This window comes from Rattus norvegicus, chromosome 6 (genome assembly GCF_036323735.1).
Source record: "Rattus norvegicus strain BN/NHsdMcwi chromosome 6, GRCr8, whole genome shotgun sequence".
Taxonomy (NCBI): domain Eukaryota; kingdom Metazoa; phylum Chordata; class Mammalia; order Rodentia; family Muridae; genus Rattus; species Rattus norvegicus.
In genome coordinates, this window is record NC_086024.1 from 43783042 (window position 1) to 43801771 (window position 18730).

The window sequence follows — 18730 nt, forward strand, 5'->3', positions numbered from 1 at the left end:
AATATTGGTAAAGAGTTACCATGCAAACATAAGTTCCTTGATGAGTTTGATGCCCAGTGCCCAAGCAAGACACCAGGCACACAGATACAATGCTGTATCTGTGTAGCCACATGGCTGAAAAAGCTGAGAAAAGAGGATTGCTGAGACAGCATAGGAACACACACACACTCACTCACACACACACACACACACACACACACACACACACACACACACACGCAGGAATGCACACACATCTAGGAATTGTTACATACCTGTCTGTAATCTTAGCAATTGGAAAGTAGAAGTTGCCTCCAGCCTCATTGAAACAAGATTTAAATAAAGCTCATGAGGCCATCCTGAGCAACATGAATCTCTGTCAGAACGTAACTGAATAACATTCATCTGAAAATGCCAGCCGAACAATGATAGAGAAATTGAAATAACGACTGGCGTTTAGACACACAAAGAAACACATAGATCTCAGTTGGTTCAAGTATACTAAGAGAGCTACATGCAGTTGCATTGTGACAATAAGAAACATTTTAATGATTCCCCCGGAACTCCTTTTGTTGAGGATAGTTTTAGCTATCTTGGGTTTTTAGTTATTCCAGATGAATTTGCAAATTGTTCTGTCTAACTCTCTGAAGAATTGGATTGGTATTTTGATGGGGATTGCATTTAATCTGTAGATCGCTTTTGGTAAAATGGCCATTTTTAATATATTAATCCTGCCAATCCATGAGCATGGGAGATCTTTCCATCTTCTGAGTAGGCAAATGGATGGAACTGGAAAATATCATCCTGAGTGACGCAACCCAATCACAGAAAAACACACATGGTATGCACTCATTGATAAGTAGATATTAGCCCAAATGCTTGAATTACCCTAGATGCACAGAACACATGAAACTCAAGAAGGATGACCAAAATGCAGATGCTTCACTCCTTCTTTAAAAGGGGAACAAGAATACCCTTGGAAGGGAATAAGGAGGCAAAGTTTAGAATAGAAGCAGAAGAAACACCCACTCAGAGCCTGCCCCACATGTGGCCCATACATATACAGCCACCCAATTAGACAAGATGGATGAAGCAAAGAAGTGCAGACCAACAGGAACCGGATGTAGATCTCTCCTGGGAAACACACCCAGAATACAGCAAATACATAGGTAAATGCCAGCAGCAAACCACTGAACTGAGAATGGGACCCCCTTTGAAGGAATCAGAGAAAGGACTGGAAGAGCTTGAAGGGGCTCGAGACCCCATATGTACAACAATGCCAAGCAACCAGAGCTTCCAGGGACTAAGCCACTACCTAAAGACTATACATGGACTGACCCTGGACTCTGACCTCATAGGTAGCAGTGAATATCCTAGTAAGAGCACCAGTGGAAGGGGAAGCCCTTGGTCCTGCCCAGACTGAACACCTAGTGAACGTTATTGTTGGGGGGAGGGCGGTAATGGGGGGAGGATGGGGAGGGGAACACCCAGAGAGAAGGGGAGGGGGAGGGGTTAGGGAGATGTTGGCCTGGAAGCCAGGAAAGGAAATAACAACTGAAATATAAATAAGAAATACCCAAGTTGATAAAGATGGAAAAAAAAAAGAAAAAGAAACATTTTAAAGTCAGTGGCTAAGAATTTTGATTAAAACACCAAAATAGTAAGTTACAAAAGCGGTATTTTTGTGTTCTTTTTCTAATTTTTTCTTGTTTTCCCTCGATACTGGAATTTAAAACCATCCTTTATCTAAAATACTAAATCCATTCTTTTAGTGACCCTCCCCTCCGGTTTGTTTTTGTATTAGTTTGCTGTGTTTTGTTTTATTTTGTTTTAGGGTTTTTGTGTTTTGTTTTATTAATTATTTTATTAATTTACCTTCCAAATGTTACCCACTTTCCTGGTCCTCCTCCCATTTGTTCATCATCACATTCCCCTTCCCCTTTACTTCTGAGAGTGAGCTCACCCACCTACCCACTCCCTCCTCACACTGCTACCATCTCCTTTCCCTGGCGCATCAAGTTTTTACAGAGTTAAGTGCATCCTTTCTCACTGAGGCCAGACAAAGCTGTCCTCTGCTACGTAAGTAGCAGGCCCAGAGACTAACCCATGTATGTATGCTCTTTGGTTAGTGGTTTAGACTATGGGACCTCCAAGGTGTCAGAGTTAGTTGATACTATTTTCCTCCTACGGGGTTGCAATTCCCTTTAGCTCCTTCAGTCCTTCCCCCTAACTCTTTCATAGAAGTCCCCAACCTCAATCCAATGGTTAGCTGTTAGTATCAACATCTGTCTCAGTTAGCTGCTGGATAGAGTCTCTCAGAGCACAGCCATGCTAGGCTCCTGTCTGCAAGGACAACATGGCACTAGTGTTGGTAATAGTGTCTGGGGTTGGTGCCTGTGCATGGGATCGATCCCAAGGTAAGGCGGTCTCTGGATGGCCTTTCCTTCAGCCTTTGCTCCATTTTGTCCCTGCATTTCCTTTAGACAGGAACAATTATGGGTCAAATTTTTGAAGATGGTCAAGTGACTGCATGCCTAAAATGGGGGCTATGTCTATCTACTGGGGGTGGTCTCTTTGGATTGCATCTGTCCACTGTTAAATATTTTGGCTAAGGTGGATCCCAGTGGGTCCTGTGAGCCTCTCACATCTCTGGTGTCTGGGCCCTTCTAGAGGTTCCCCAGGCTACCTATTCCCAACTGCTGCATATTTCTATTCATTCTCCTGGCCTCCAGGCTTCTCTCCTGTCTCCTCCCATACCTGATCCTGCCCCCCCCCCCATTTCCCTCCTCCTTCCCCTCTCCAACTCAGGTCACTCCATCCCTCTGCTTTTGGGGATGATTTTATTCCCCCCTTCTAAGTGGAACTGAAGTATCTACACTGGGGCCTTCCTTCTTGCTTTCAGTTTTAATAATACAAACCACATGGAAATGCTGTTTAATACAGAGTATCTGATAACATCTCCTCCTGACCGGCATTACCTGATGTCAGGTTCAAAAATTTTCAAATCTTCTTGTACCAAATGCGACATCTTTCATACAGTTCAAACTTCTTTACCCAATTCCCTCTAGATCTTACCCTCAGTGTATCTCCCTGACCCCTCTCTATTAACTTAGTTTTTTCTTTCTCACTGCAGTTTTTTTTTCTGAGGACACTGTCACCATCTTTACCTCTCAGATCCAAGAGATATATTTCTTCTGTATACATTGCTCCTCTACAGGTTTTTACAGTCTTCTGTCAACTTTTGAGTCTCTAAACTAAAAGCTAATTTTGATTTGCACTATTACCACACAAGTCTTATGAGAAGTGCAAATAAATTATCCTTTTGTCATTATTTTTTATTGTATTTATATATAATATTACTTGCACTTATTGGATTTTTTAATTTACATTTTAAATGTTATCCTGTTTCCCAGTTCCCCCTCCAGAAACCTTTATCCTATCTCCCCCATCTATGAGGGTGCTCCCTCACCCACCCACCCACTCCGTTCTACCTTCCCACCCAAACATTCCCTTACACTGGGGCATTGAGCCTTGACAGGACAAATGTCTTCTCTTCCTAATGATTCCTGACAATGCCACCCTCTTCTACATATGTGGATGGAGCCAGAGGTGCGCTTTGGGGATGGTAGTTTAGTCCCTGGGACTCTGGGGTGTCTGTATGGTTGATATTGTTGTTCTTCTTATGGGGTTGCAAACCCCCTCAGTTACTTCAGTGATTTCTCTAACTCCTCCATTGGGGAAGGTGTTCTAAGGTCAATGGCTGGCTGCATGCATTCACCTCTGTATTTTTCAGTCTCTGGCAGAGTCTCTTAGGCTCAGCATGCAGGAGAATGCAAATTGATCCTTTCTTATCTCCTTGTACAAAGATCAAGTACAAGTGAATCTTGGACCTCTCCATAAAACCAGACACACCTAAACTAATAGAGAAAGTACAGAAGAGCTTCCAGCACTTGGGTACAGGTGAAAAGTTCCTGAACAGAACACCAATGGCTTATGCTCTAAGATCAAGAATCAACAAATGGGACCTCACAAAATTGCAAAGCTTCTTCAAGGCAAAGGACACTGTCATTAGGACAAAACAGCAACCAACAGATTGGGAAAATATCTTTACCAATCCTACATCCCTTAGAGGGCTAATATCCAATATATACAAAGAATTCAAGAAGTTAAACTCCAGAGAATCAAATAACCCATTTTGAAAATGGGCTACAGAGCTAAACAAAGAATTCTTAACTGAGGAATATCAAATGGCCAAGAAGCACCTAAACAAATGTTCAACATCCTTTGTCATCAGTGAAATGAAAATCAAAACAACCCTGAGATTCCACCTCACACCAGTCAGAATGGCTAAGCTCAAAAACTCTGGCGACAGCAGATGCTGGCAACGATGTGGAGAAAGAGGAACACTCCTCCATTGTTGGTGGGATTGCAAACTGGTACAACCACTCTGGAAATCAGTCTGGAGGTTCCTCAGAAAATTGGACATAGTACTACTTAAGGATCCAACTATACCACTCCTGGGCATATTCCCAAAAGATCCTCCAACATATAACAAAGGCACATGCTCCACTATGTTCATCGCAGCCTTATTTATAATAGCCAGAAGCTGGAAAGAACCCAGATGTCCTTCAACAGAGGAATGAATACAGAAAATGTGGTACATCTACACAATGGAGTATTACTCAGCTATCAAAAACAATGACTTCATGAAATTTATAGGCAAATGGATGGAACTGGAAAATATCATCCTGAGTGAGGTAACCCAATCACAAAAGAACACACATGGCACGCACTCACTGATAAGTGGCTATTAGCCCAAAAGCTCAGAATACCCAAGATACAATCCACAGACCACAAGAAGCTCAGGAAGAAGGATGACCAAGGTGTGGATGCTAAGAACTTCTTAGAAGAGGGAACAAAAATATTCATAGGAGGAAGTATGGAGACAATGTGTGGAGCAGAGACTAAAGAAAAGGCCATCCAGAGACTGCCCCACCTAGGGGATTCATCCCATATACAGATACCTAATACAGACAATATTGCTAATGCCAAGAAGTGCATGCTGACAGGAGCCTGATATAAATTATCCTTTAAGTAATGTTTAATGAAAATCATTTGCCTTGTGAGTTAATGAGATCTTTGTGTAAATTTCATTCTCTTATAAATGGAGTGATTCTTACAAGGCTTTACAGATTCTAGTGCTGAGTAGTAGAACCTGAGATAAAAGGAGAAAGACCCATTCAATGTAAGGTAAATAACTGATAAATAGAGAATATGAATAGGGAAGTCATAGATGAAAGTCATCCACACACACATCTTCTCCAAAGCAATTGGGAACGTCTGTCATTTAGATGTGTGCATTGCTTATGGCATTGATAGTCAATATACCCATTAATCACTCCTTACATACACATTGAAGCCCCCCTTGAAAGATTATGATCCTTATATCATATTAATGCTAATATTCATGTCATGTTTTGATATTCCTGTTGATTCCAATTGAGCCCAACATAGATATTTTATGAAACATATGGTAGTTAAATTATATGTTAAATTATTTTTGCCTTGCTTCACAAGATGTGTTTTGGGGACAAAAAATAATTTGAGAAAATATGGTAAGGTCTTAATCTTCAATGTCTAGGTTTGTTTCCTTCAATATCATTAATCAATCTCTACTGGAATAACATGTTTAGATGACCTCAATTTTAGTTTTTGCATGCACAAATTAAATTAGATAGAATTTAACAAGACTTCTCATGCCCTTTCAAAATTAAAATGCCACCAATTTGATTGTTTTTTAATTTGTCAGCATTTAACATCTAGAATTGTTTATTTTAATATTGTTCTTCCTAGTAGTTAATTTACATTCATTTATTCCCACTTTTCTGCTTCAGATAATAATCTAGGTTAAAGTGTCCAAATAAAGATATATAAAACAATCTCCTCAGATTTCTTTGCAAATATCTGATTAGAAGCTCACCAGATAACATAATTATAAATTGTTTAAGTGGTTAATATAGGTAAATTAATTTCAAAAAATTATAACTGCTTTCATAAAATTGCATTAAAATCTATAACTGAATTCATTTGTTAAGCAATTATTTATATTGCTATCTATTATGAAAAAAATAAGTAAGACTATACTAGATTAAATTAATAAACTTGGAGTTATCCCTGATTTAGAGAGTAAATGCAGATGCTACTGAAATATGAAAATCAGAATTTTATCCCCAGATCCCACATAAATGTCAAAGGAAAGAAATAAGTCTGTGAAGTTGGCCTCTGGCTTCTGATTCCCCTTCCCCACACATCCTACACATACACAAAGCAATAAACAATAACAGAAATTTCAGAAAAAGAAATGTAAACTCCATAGGATATACTTGCCTTATTCTGAACCTTACCAAAAGGAAACAAAACATAAATATAGAGAATCATTAAAAATTAATGGGAACACTTAAGACATGTTACAGCTTGTCAAAGTGAAAACCACATTGCACAAAACAAAAAAGGTCTACAGGAGTTTAACTAAGCCTATAGACATTGGGAAAACACAGAATACAGTGTGAATGGGTTAAGAATGGAGGTAGTAGGGACATTGCAGGATGACATGTGGTTGCTAACTGGCTCTCCTCAAAGAGAATCATATTAACTCTCTCCCTGACAGAAGGTTACTTCTCATCTTGAAACAAGATGTACTTCAAAGTTTAACTACAGACATAGTCAGGGTCTCAGGTCTTTGGGATATGTCTGTCAGGGATAAAACTTCAGAGAAAAATGTCAAAAGTGTCTATCTGGAAGAGTCACACTAAGTATCTATAAAGAGGATTTTCTAACAAGCGGGCTGTGTCTTATTTCTGCTACTGTGGCAAAATATACTTCTTTAAATCAACTCAAGTGAGGAGGGCTTACTTTAGCTCAGGAGTCCAGGTTACAGTCTGTCCAAGCAGAGAAGGCAACACTATAGAACTTGAAGCAGGTAGCCATGTCTGAGTCACACTCAGAACAAGAAGGAAGAAATAAATGCACACACACTCTGCTCACGTTACCTACTTTTGTAAAGTTCAGGACCCAAACCCACAGAATAATGCTGTCTACAGTGGACATAGTATCTCACATTAGTTAAAGATGTCGAGAAAATCCTGCACAGATGTGCGAAGAGACCAAATGGATTTAGAAAATTCCATACTGATACTCTCAATCCAGGTCACTGTAGATTGTATTAAGTTGACAAAACGAACCATCATAGGAGAGAAGAGCCTGTCGCTCTGAAACCAAGTTACTTTCTGAGGAGCAAAGGTGAAGTGAGGGTTGGGATAAAGTCTAATGCTGGAATGGGCTAAAGGAAATGAAGCTTTTCTTTATCAAGACCTGAAACTGAGAAAACTTGGGGAAGGGCCCGTTTTGTCAATATGAAGACGGTACAATGAAATGTTTCATTGCTGAAGACAAAGTGATAAAATGGATATAGAAAACACAATTTTGTCAGTAGCTGAAGCTGTTGCACAGGCCAACATGACTGTTTACTACTCTAAAGGCAGTAGGACCTAGGACAATGGAACCTAAAAATGGGACAGACTAAAGTCTCATGCAACAGTCAGAGCATCAGACAGTTTACACCATGGGATAACCTGAGTAAATGTCTCATAAGTTCAAGTTCTATACAATCACAGAGTCAAGCTGCATGTAAAAAATATGTTTTTCCATAGAGGCATATGAACAAATGAGAATAGCCAGTTGTATGAATAATCTAAAGCATGCACACTCCTATCCACTACCCTTGACAGGAGCACAGAAGCTCACTCCAAAAGTCATCCCATGTTTTTAAAGAAGCAGAGGCCACAGATTCTTCTCTTCGTTTCTTGGAGTTTTCTCACAAAGATGCAGAATTCCCCCACAGGACTCCATACTTGGACTCTGTTCAAACAGATGATGTTTAATAAATGCTGAAGGCAAGATTCCTGAAGCATATACACAGGAGCATGTTATCCTCTGAGAGACTGCACACAGCAGCTGACTCAAATAGAAACAGACACATACCCACATCCAAACAGTAGATGGAACTTGGGATTCTTAGGATGAAGGATTGTTGGCCCCAAAGTGGATGAGAACTCCACAGGAAGACAGAGTCAACTAACCTGGATCCTCAGGGCTTTCAGAGTCGGAACCACCAACCAAAGAACATACACAGGCTGGCCCTAGGCCTCATGCACATATGTAGCAGATGAGCAGCTTGGTCTTCATGTGGGTCACTAACAACTGGCCTCAGTAGGAGAGGAAGCAGCTAGTCTCACAGAGACTTGAAGTGCCAACGTAGGGTTGGGGATGCCCAGGGGTGCCCTACCTGTTCAGAGGTGAAAGGGAGGGAGAAAATGCAGAAGGCAGACAACATTTTGAAGTTAGATAAAAGCAGATAAAATTTAGAGAATGAATGTTCATGGCTGCATTATAATTATTAATAAAATGAATACCTTTGTACACAGTGTAATAATGACAGGAAGTTACCTTTGGAGTGCTATAGTAATGATAAAAACCCAACTCTTTAGAATAACCACTAACTTCAGCTGAAGGAACAATTTCAACCTTCAAACCTATCTCCCTTCAGAAATTCATTTTTTCTTAATATTCACATCAGATATTTTCTTTCAAGCCCATCGGGATGGAAAAAACTGATTGCAAATAATCAACTATATAGTGCTCGTTAATATATTTTTACCAACGTAACATCTTTCCCTTTGCTGACATGGGATAAGTGAGTAACATCTTATTTATATGATACAATGCTATAGTAAAAGCCAGTCACTCATTCCTCTGATGAAAATATGCACTGGTTAAGGTTTCATTCTGAAAGCATAGCTAGGTATCATACTATCTCTACGAAACCACTGGACCCATGAACAAGCCACTTTCCCTGGAACACACTAAATTCATCATTTAAACCAATGTGAAGGCAATATGTACTGAATAATTTCTCTTAAATTGATTTCATCCTGAGGTCAGAGTACCAGCCCCCCATCAGGATGATCTTTAACAATGCTGCTAAAAACATTCCAAAGCAAGTTTCTTCTTTGTTTCTCATATCTCCATTCCTTCCCAATAAGCACAGTACCATCATACAAATTGTTGCCTGTGTCTGTTACTGAGAAATCCCTCTCTACAATAGTTCATTCCAGAATTTTCCTAAAGATACCTGCTCTGCAATATTTTAGATCTCCCTCAAACATGCTGATAGCAAGTGTCCCTTAGATGCTGTTGAGAGAAATACTGAAAAGTCTTGACTTCTGGTAGTGTCACCATTGGCAAGGCTTCAACTAATGATGTAGTGGACTAGATGGAAAGAAAGACAGTGTTTAGAGCAATAGTTCAGAATCTAGGAGACTATGAGAAGTTATTCTATAGAAAGCAGGCTGTCATGACTCTTAGTACCCTTTAAGAAGCAAACGCCAACCTGAATGTTTACTAGTGGAAGACAACATGTGAGAATGAGGAGTCCAGATCTCTAAGCTGTGGCTGAGGTCTCAGCCTGAACGGTGTAAAGAGGAGAGCCCCACAGCTTGGATTCACAGTCACAGCAAGAGCACAATGCCAAGCTCAAGGCTCTCATTAATAAGAGGTGTGCCTCAGAGAATTTTGGCTTGTTGAGTAAGAAAACCATACCTCTCAAATCCATGAAATGCTATTGGCCTGGAGCAAAACTTGCCCATTTGATCCTGCTAGAAGGAACAACCTCCTTCTGTAAAGATGGTAGAGTAATTCAATGATGCAAACTGGTTCTGTAGCACTTATTTTCACTTGCCACCCAAGGAACAACAGCGGGTTACACTAAGACAGCAAAGGAAGAAAGATATTGCCCTAATGGTTGTACAATGCAGAATATTGGTAAAGATCATAAAAGACTACCAACCAAGCGTGCCAGATCCAAGAGTCTTTCACTTTCTATCAGTCAGGGGTTCTATAAAGAAACATTTTGAAGTTTTGATTTTTACTCTCTATTGAAATTCTAAGTGTGGCCCCCAAGACTTGCGGTCTGCATGTAGCCTCTATGGCTCTGCCCCAAGTTATTTCTCATTAGTAAATAAAGATGCCAACAACCAGTAGCTGGGCAGAAGAGACATAAGTGGGGTTTTAATATTCAGGGTTTGGGGTCAGAGAAGAAGAAGGATGAAGGAAAAAGGAATAGACACAATGGGTTAAGTGAGCCATAAAAACATGGCCCTGAGAGCTGGCCTATTATAGTTAAGAGCAGCCCAGATGGAACATATTAAATAATAAATAATAACTTGGGGATATTGATAGGAAAGTAGATTCTGAAGGGAGGGCAGTGGTCCAGCTATTGTGCTGTTTGAGGCCTATAGTAAATATAAAGGTTGTATATGCCTTTCATCCAAGAACATCCAATGCTCTAAGGTGGAGTAGAAACCTCGGACTGAGATTAAAATTATCTATAACAGGAACACACACACACACACACACACACACACACACACACAGTTATATTAGATTGGATTGCATGAAATAGACTTGATAATCCAACAAAGTCATCATGAGGAGATGCTGATGAGGCAGAGGACAAGTTAGCTCCTCTGTGAGTGAAGCTACCTGCTGCTGTAGTCCTAGTCTGGTGCTTATGGCCTGGAGTGTTTCTAAACATCTGCTATTACTCTTCAGTCCAAATTGAAAGTCTGAGGAAGCTGAGCTCTGACAGAAAGAAGTAGGAACAACAGGAGCGTTAGCACGATACACTTATTATCAAGATGCTTGGCTGGCTGGCAGTGTTACTTTGTCCTGAGACTTCTTTGTACCATGGTCATCCCTGGAAGGTGTCCATTCTAGGGGACAGTCTTCCTGATTATATCCTCTCTGGTAATATTCTAACGCAGCAGCCCATAAGCATTTTTTAAACTCTAGATCCATTCAAATTGACAAGATTAACTACCATATAATTAATGGTAAATGTAAAGAAATTAAAATGCATTTGCTTGCTTTTTATAAACTTTAATTGATATAAAAAAGTAAAAGTTGTACATATAAATGGGACTCCATCTATTGCTGGATACATTTATATAGTCTATAATGTTTAGTTCAAAATAAATGTATTTATCTCCTCAGATATTCATCATTTTTCTCTAGTAAATGTTTAAAGGTCCTATTTTTCACCTTTCAAAGTATATTTCTAGTACATGAAAAGGGAAATCTTTACAACTCTATTCATAATAACTATTTATTAAAAGCATAATATATGAACTATGCTGACCAACCTTAAACTAAACAGCCCAGAGGTGTGGTAAATTTAACAATAGTCTTCAAATAAAGTTTGCTACTCCCAGATTGCTGTGCAAACCTGTTTACACAGGTGACACAACAAACTAACGATGGGATAATTTTAAGTAGAGTTATCAAAACTGTACATAGATATATCAGGTTTGAAACTTCTCGCTAATCACTTTAATTAATTTCCTATATTAGTCATTTCCATGCAGAAATTCTGACATGATTGAAGGAGTTGAATCATAAAAATTTATAGCCACTAAAACATCAAAGATAGGTCTCCATGTCTTTAGGGAAGACTGTTAGAAACACCCCATTTGCCCTTGGAAATATAGTAATCAACAGGATTTCAGTGACTGGTCTTTGTCATGTGTTTCCACTTTCCTCATTTGTAAAGCAGTACAGAGAATATTCTACCCATGGAGTCACATTTGCCTACCGAACTCCCACCTCAATGTGTCTACATATAAACATCTAGATGTTTCCAAAAGTTGTAGGGTAAGGCCACAAGTTCTGACATCTCACCAATTTCTGCATAGCCAACTTCCTTCCTAGCACCTCTGGTCCATCACACTGATCTCATGTCACCTGGCCTGCATAGCCCCAGTAAAAAGAAAAACAACTATGACAGCGTTATCAGCTTGTCTGCCTCTTCTTTATGGTTTTCAATGCTACCTTTGCCAATCAAATTCACACTTTTACCTTGTTCCCTGTTCTAGTAAAGATCCATATACACAACTGTTTTGTTCCGATATTTGACTTATTCCTGATCCAAAAATCTATTTTCATGCTCTCACTGACTTCTACCATGTAAACTCCATTCCAACAAACAAACCGTGAAAGAACTAGTAGTTTAAAGACAGGAGAGATATAAAACAAGTCTTTCTCTGTCATTAAGCTCCTGCTGTTAGAAATGTGACATTTTACTATGCACTTAAGTGTTGAGAATAATGACACCCAGAAAACCACTGTATAAATGCTACATTATCACACACACACACACACACACACACACACACACACACACACACACATGCATGCATGCATGCATACACAGAGAAACACGCATACAAACACACACAGAGATGAACATATACATCTATGATTTAGGCTCCTTTCAGTTCTTCTAGCTAATATTCAGAAATTTTATAGCCTTTGCTATTTCCTGAATGACTAGAAAAACACATAAACAATTTGGTATGTTTTATTTCCCAGTACAGCTTAAGAATTATTTTAAATTGTTTTAAAACTGTAAAGGATAAAGACATTGCCCTGATACAAATTCAGGCGCTTTGGGTCTCAATAAAGTAAAATCTCTTTGTGCAACATTCTTCCATTCTTAGCCTAGCTCTTTTCACCGGAGAGCAGGTCACATAAATAGAATTTGTCTTTCCTATAGCTGTTTACAATAGCAGGATACACTCTGATCTTTCTTCACCTTTCTGTTTTTAAGCTGAGCAGAGACCAATATTCTGAACCTCCTTGAGAGCTTGTAGACAACAAGAAGGCCCTTGTTCCTGAAGGCATCCTGTCCTACTCTAAAGGGAATGGAAGTTGAATGAGGAAGTTTAAATGATCCGAACAGGCAGGCACTAAGGAACATCTCCATTCGGTCTGCTAGCATCCAGTCTCATCATTTATCCAATCATATTTCTTTACAGTTTTTATGCTACGCACATGCATATCCAATAATGTCTCCACATTTGAATACAAGGACATGATTTGAAAGCTTTGGTACCCATAAACACTGGAGACATACAAGAAAGTGGCTAAGAACATATTTTTGTGCTGAGAAGATGCCTCCCAATTCCAGAAAGGGGATTCCATAAATGCATTAGCAGCTCACACTATATAGAACCTGTATAGCTGCTTACTTGCATTACTTAAAGTATACTTTTCAATAAACCTAAAAATACAATAAGCATAGCATTGTGAGCTCAAGAATTGAAGTTCACGAAGTTTCCGAGCTGTGCCAATAGCCTACTCAAATCCAAGGACAGGTTACTGGGTCCTGAATTCATGGGAATTCAGTGATCCTGAGACTCCAGTTTGCACTGACACTTGAAACAAGGCTATGTCTCAAATGGGGTTTTGGATCTCTTCCCTGGACAGACAGTGTCTTCTTGGGCTGGATTTGAGGATCCACAGATGCTGCTGTTTATGTGCTGCTTGAAAACATTCTTCATGCTGTGGAATCACAAATGTGACCTGGGTTGTATCGGTAGAATCATAGCCACTGACTCCACTTCGCCTCAGCAAATTGTAATAGTGTGGTTCATTTACCTGTCTGGTCCATATCTCTGTGCAAGCCCAACCAAGAGTGCAAAAGCTGGTTAGAAGTCTTAAACAGGATACACTCAATGAATGAAGATGGGAATTTTTTCTCCTCTGATTCGCAGTAATCTCATCAACACATAGGGGAGTCAGGGAGATGGTCAGTCATTAAAGCTTGAGGACCTGTGTTTTACATTCAAAGAAACCGTGTTAAAACTGAGCCTACTAAGCACACCTGTGATTCCAGGGCTGGAGAAGGAGGTGTGGATCCCTAGGGCTCACTGGCTCATCTTAGCCTAGTTGGTGAGGCCCAGGCTCAGTAAGACTTTCTGTCTCAAAAAATAAGGAAGAGGGGTTGGGGATTTAGCTCAGTGGTAAAGCGCTTGCCTAGGAAGCGCAAGGCCCTGGGTTCAGTCCCCAGCTCCGAAAAAAAAGAACCAAAAAAAAAAAAAAAAGGAAGAAACAAATAGATGGAGTTACTTGGAAGGAGTAGATCACAGAGGTCACAGTTTTGAAGGGTATCTAGTCTCTATTCTTTATTTATTCATGTTTCTTTATGTCCTCTCCTGCTTTCTTCTTCCCTTCTTCTTCTTTCCTTCTTCTTCTTCTTCTTCTTCTTCTTCTTCTTCTTCTTCTTCTTCTTCTTCTTCTTCTTCTTCTTCTTCTTCTTCTTCCCCCCCTCTCACTCCTTCCTTTAAAAGGAGTGGCTCAGTTTCAGCAAATGGTCCCTGGCACGGTGCTCTGCCTCACTAAAATACAAATTCATCAAGTGACTGTCTTCCGAGGTCTCTGAAATTCAGCCAAAATAATTTTCCCTCAAGTATTTTGTCAAAGAGTTAGAAAGCTGACTGACAATGTTCAATACATGCTACTTTCTCTCTGATTTTATTAATTACTGATACACTTACAACTAAGATTTCATTACATAAGCTGAGCTTAGTCCCTTGACATCTAATGGTGAGTATGATGAGTATTTTATGGATCTTCAGGGACTTTTGATCTTCCACAGTGTATCTCATATGGAATGGCAGCTGTACTACAATGATATTGTGTCTGTGTGTTTGACTTTGTTGTGTTTTATTTAAATTAGCCTGAGAATGCCCACATCTCTACTCTAATTCAAAATAGTTCTTAAAGCCATAGCTAGCGCAATAAGCCAAGGAAAATAAATAAAAAGAACCCTAACCGGAAAGGAATTTATTAAATTATTTCTGTTTGCAGTTGACACAATCTGTTGGGCAGGGGACAGTGACAGAAAACTTGGTAAGGTTTATGGGGTTGGAAGCACTGGAAAGAACCTCTGAGAGGATGGTAGGAGCTTCACTTGCTTCTGACCAGGTCCCTGTCACATGACCACACAATATCAACTTCTGGACTCCATATCCACAAGCCACATATACATAGACACACAGATATTCTCATACACACACACACACACACACACACACACACACACAAACACAAAGAAACACAAAGATTTTTTTATAACTGATAGACAGTTCTTATCTTTTAACCCTACCTTTGGTACTCACCCTCAAAAACCCCCAAACAGTTCAGTGTAGTACGTAAGTATTAAATATTTAATTATAATTTAATGTAGTTAAGTGACTATCCCACAATATGTCTAATTATACAAAATGTTAATGTATATCTTTGTCAATTAAATATTTGAAAATTAGGTTCATGGGAGGTGTACACACATTTCTCAGTCTCTAATAAATGTAAAGGACAGCCTTGATTTCAAATCAGCAGAGGTAGCTATTCACATAAGACCCTAACAGTTTATCTTTGGTAGATTCCTCTGCTCTCTCTTATTCTCTTATGTGAGATTCTCATCACATAGCATTCTATTCAGAGGAAAATATTATTGTATTATTCCATATAAAATTTATCATATCCATGATCTGTCTTGATTAGGATATGCACAGTGTGTGTGTGTGTGTGTGTGTGTTTTGTATATATGTATTATGTATATGAATGTACAAGCACAGTTCAGGGTGAATATCAATGTTCTCACCACTTTTCAACTGTAAAATTGAAAAGTGGTGTGAACATTCTGTATGAAAGGAGTACATTGATCAGAGATACTTAAACAAACATGATAGAATCAATGAACAATCTGTATTTATTTCTGAAGTTTACATTATGACACTCCCACTTTCTGCTCTGCTGTCCTCATGCATAGCTAACAGCAGTGCCCAGCCTGGTCGGGCCTATAGTGACTTCCCACACAGTGAGATATCAAACAAAGGTCCAAGCTGGCAGGGACTTCAGCCTGAAAGACTATCATGTGACGGGTCATCATAAGAAAGTGGCCCACACCATCAGCATCCCTGTGGATCCTAGAGGGCAAAACAAATCCACTAAACCACTACAGGCCAGTGTGTAGCACCTGAAGGACTACTGCTCTCAACTCCTATTTTTCCTTAGGAAGTCTTCTGCTCCCAGAATTGGAGAGCGTTCTGCCTAAAAATGCAAATTTGTCTGGGAGCTAACAGGACCTGTGATATCATTGGAATGTCTAAAAAAAGATTAAAGTCAGAAGAAAAGGAGAGCTCAAGGTTTTCCCAGTCTTCGTAGGGCTCAAGCCAAACCCCTCTGGCTTTTTGGTCCATGAGTAAAATGGGCAGGAGAAGCTGCAGAGCAATATGTTAGAAAGAAAAGGTAACGCACTGCTAGAGTGTTGCAATGAGTTTTCAGTAAAGAGAAAAAGAAATCATTCAAACTTGGAGACATGGTGTCTTAGCTAGGTGGAAATAGTTTACTTTTACAGAATACAATATGTATTTTAGTAATGCATTTAGTAATATCTATTTTAGTAATTTATTTTACTCTTTTCTATGGTCATCATTAAAATTACACTCACAAATCAAAGGCTATAAAGTGCTTGCTCATATTATCAAATGGGCTAGTATGTCCACGTTTAGACAAATCATTGAAACAACATCAAAACAGATTCAGCCATAAAAGTTTTCCCAATGCTAAAGCTTATTAGATTATCCATTCTCCTACTTATTCATCTTTTAATCACTCAGCACAAAATATATGCTGAGCATTTTGCTGAGCCCTGAAGATATAAAAGTAAGGAATTAATCTCAAGGAACATTTATGCAATAGCAGGAAAGAGGCAGACAATTAAGTAGGTTTGCCATTAGGATACTTTACTCTGCTAACCAAATTATCTCAAACACCATTCCAGATAACGGGCAGCAATTACTTTTCAATAAATATCTGTTGTAAGAAAATGCACACAGGCTATAGAGGAACAGTTGGGAGACGTTGTGGTAGATGTCAAAGTGAGGCGAGTGGGAGAAGTGAAAAGAGCTGGCTCAGCTGAAAGGGAATGCCTGTAGCGATATTCGCTGTGTTTGGGGTAACTTGTTAGACAGTCTTATTCTGACAGGAGCTGAATGATACAGACACAAAGCAGGATTTGCAGAGTTGAGATCAGAAGGTGGACACGATGCATTCATTCTCAGGCACTATCCTCCAGTAGATCAAAGGAGAGATGGGGAGATGTGAGCAAGGGCAGGGGCAGGATTTGTCAAGACCGAACTCAAGAGAAACCAAACTGCATGGCACAGTGACAGATATACAGGTCATCAGAATGGGCATTTTGTGAGATTCCTATTTGGGAATTTTATAAAGGTGAAAAATATCTCCCTGCAAAGTGATTAAGTGCCTATCAGAATCAGTTGTTGGAGAAAAGCCAGTATTGGTGAGGAAGTTCATGTACTTTCAATGTCTAACCACTGCAATCAATCCAGAGGCGTCCCTTGGCTCCTATAGTCCTGGATGTTATTATTAATAAAAGATGATTTCATAGCACTGTTATTTAGCCAAGAATACAAAAATGTCCAGCCTGCATGCAGTTAAATATTTTACATGTCAAATTAGGTTATTAAAAATAAATGCAAATACAATCCAAGATAAAGTTTTATTTAAAAGGGTATTTTATAATCATATATAATGAAAATAATGCTTATACATAGTAGCCTTAAAAATAAAATTTAAACTAAAGCCTTAAAACAAAATGTGTAAACTGACTGCAATAACTATTAAATATTCTATGTTATAATTGAGAGTACACTGCCCCAGGATTCTGATGATTTGAAGTAATTTGGCATGAATTCTACCTCTTCTAAGGCATATGTACTTGTGTACATCATCTTGAACAATAAAAAGACACTTTTTCAATTTGGCAAATATCACATATATAAGTGAGAGCCTAAGGAAATATCATCATGCCATGTTAAAGAAAAATGTTAAAATGCAAAACCAAACCTGCAGTTGAAAATATGTATATCAATGAATTATAGACACTTAAGACATACTTACTTTAGTTAGGTTTTTTCCTTTGGAATAAAATGACCTTGATTTCCGTTTCTGTATATGATCTATTGGCAAATTTTTCCAATGTATTTCAGTAGAATTACTATTCCAAAGGGTGGCAGATAGATAGATATTATATATATATATGTATATATATATATATAGAGAGAGAGAGACATATAGAGATACATAATAGATATAGATTAGTGCAAGAATGATACGTATCCTATAGCTATGACATGGCTCAGAGATGAATAATGTGAGTGAGAGTGAATCTGGGTACAGCAGTTTTTATTTTTTTTATTTTTGTTTTGTTTTGTTTTTCCCATCTTTATTAACGAGTATTTCTTATTTACATTTCTTTTTTTTTTTAAATTATAAAACAACCTCCCATGTGCTTTATTCATATGCAGATTTATCACAAGCTTACAACACCCTCTGAAGCCTATCTTCTTATTGTTATCTTTCTTTTCCAGATAAGGAAACTGGGGTTAGCTCAAATTCACTTTCCTTGTGATTTTCTTTTTTTTTTTTTTTCTCATCTTTTTTTTTTTTATTAACTTGAGTATTTCTTTTTTTTTCTTTTCTCTTTATCTCTTTTTTTTTTTTTATTAACTTGAGTATTTCTTATATACATTTCGAGTGTTATTCCCTTTCCCGGTTTCCGGGCAAACATCCCCCTCCCCCCACCCCTTCCTTATGGGTGTTCCCCTCCCAACCCTCCCCCCATTGCCGCCCTCCCCCCATAGACTAGTTCACTGTGGGTTCAGTCTTAGCAGGACCCAGGGCTTCCCCTTCCACTGGTGCTCTTACTAGGATATTCATTGCTACCTATGGGGTCAGAGTCCAGGGTCAGTCCATGTATAGTCTTTAGGTA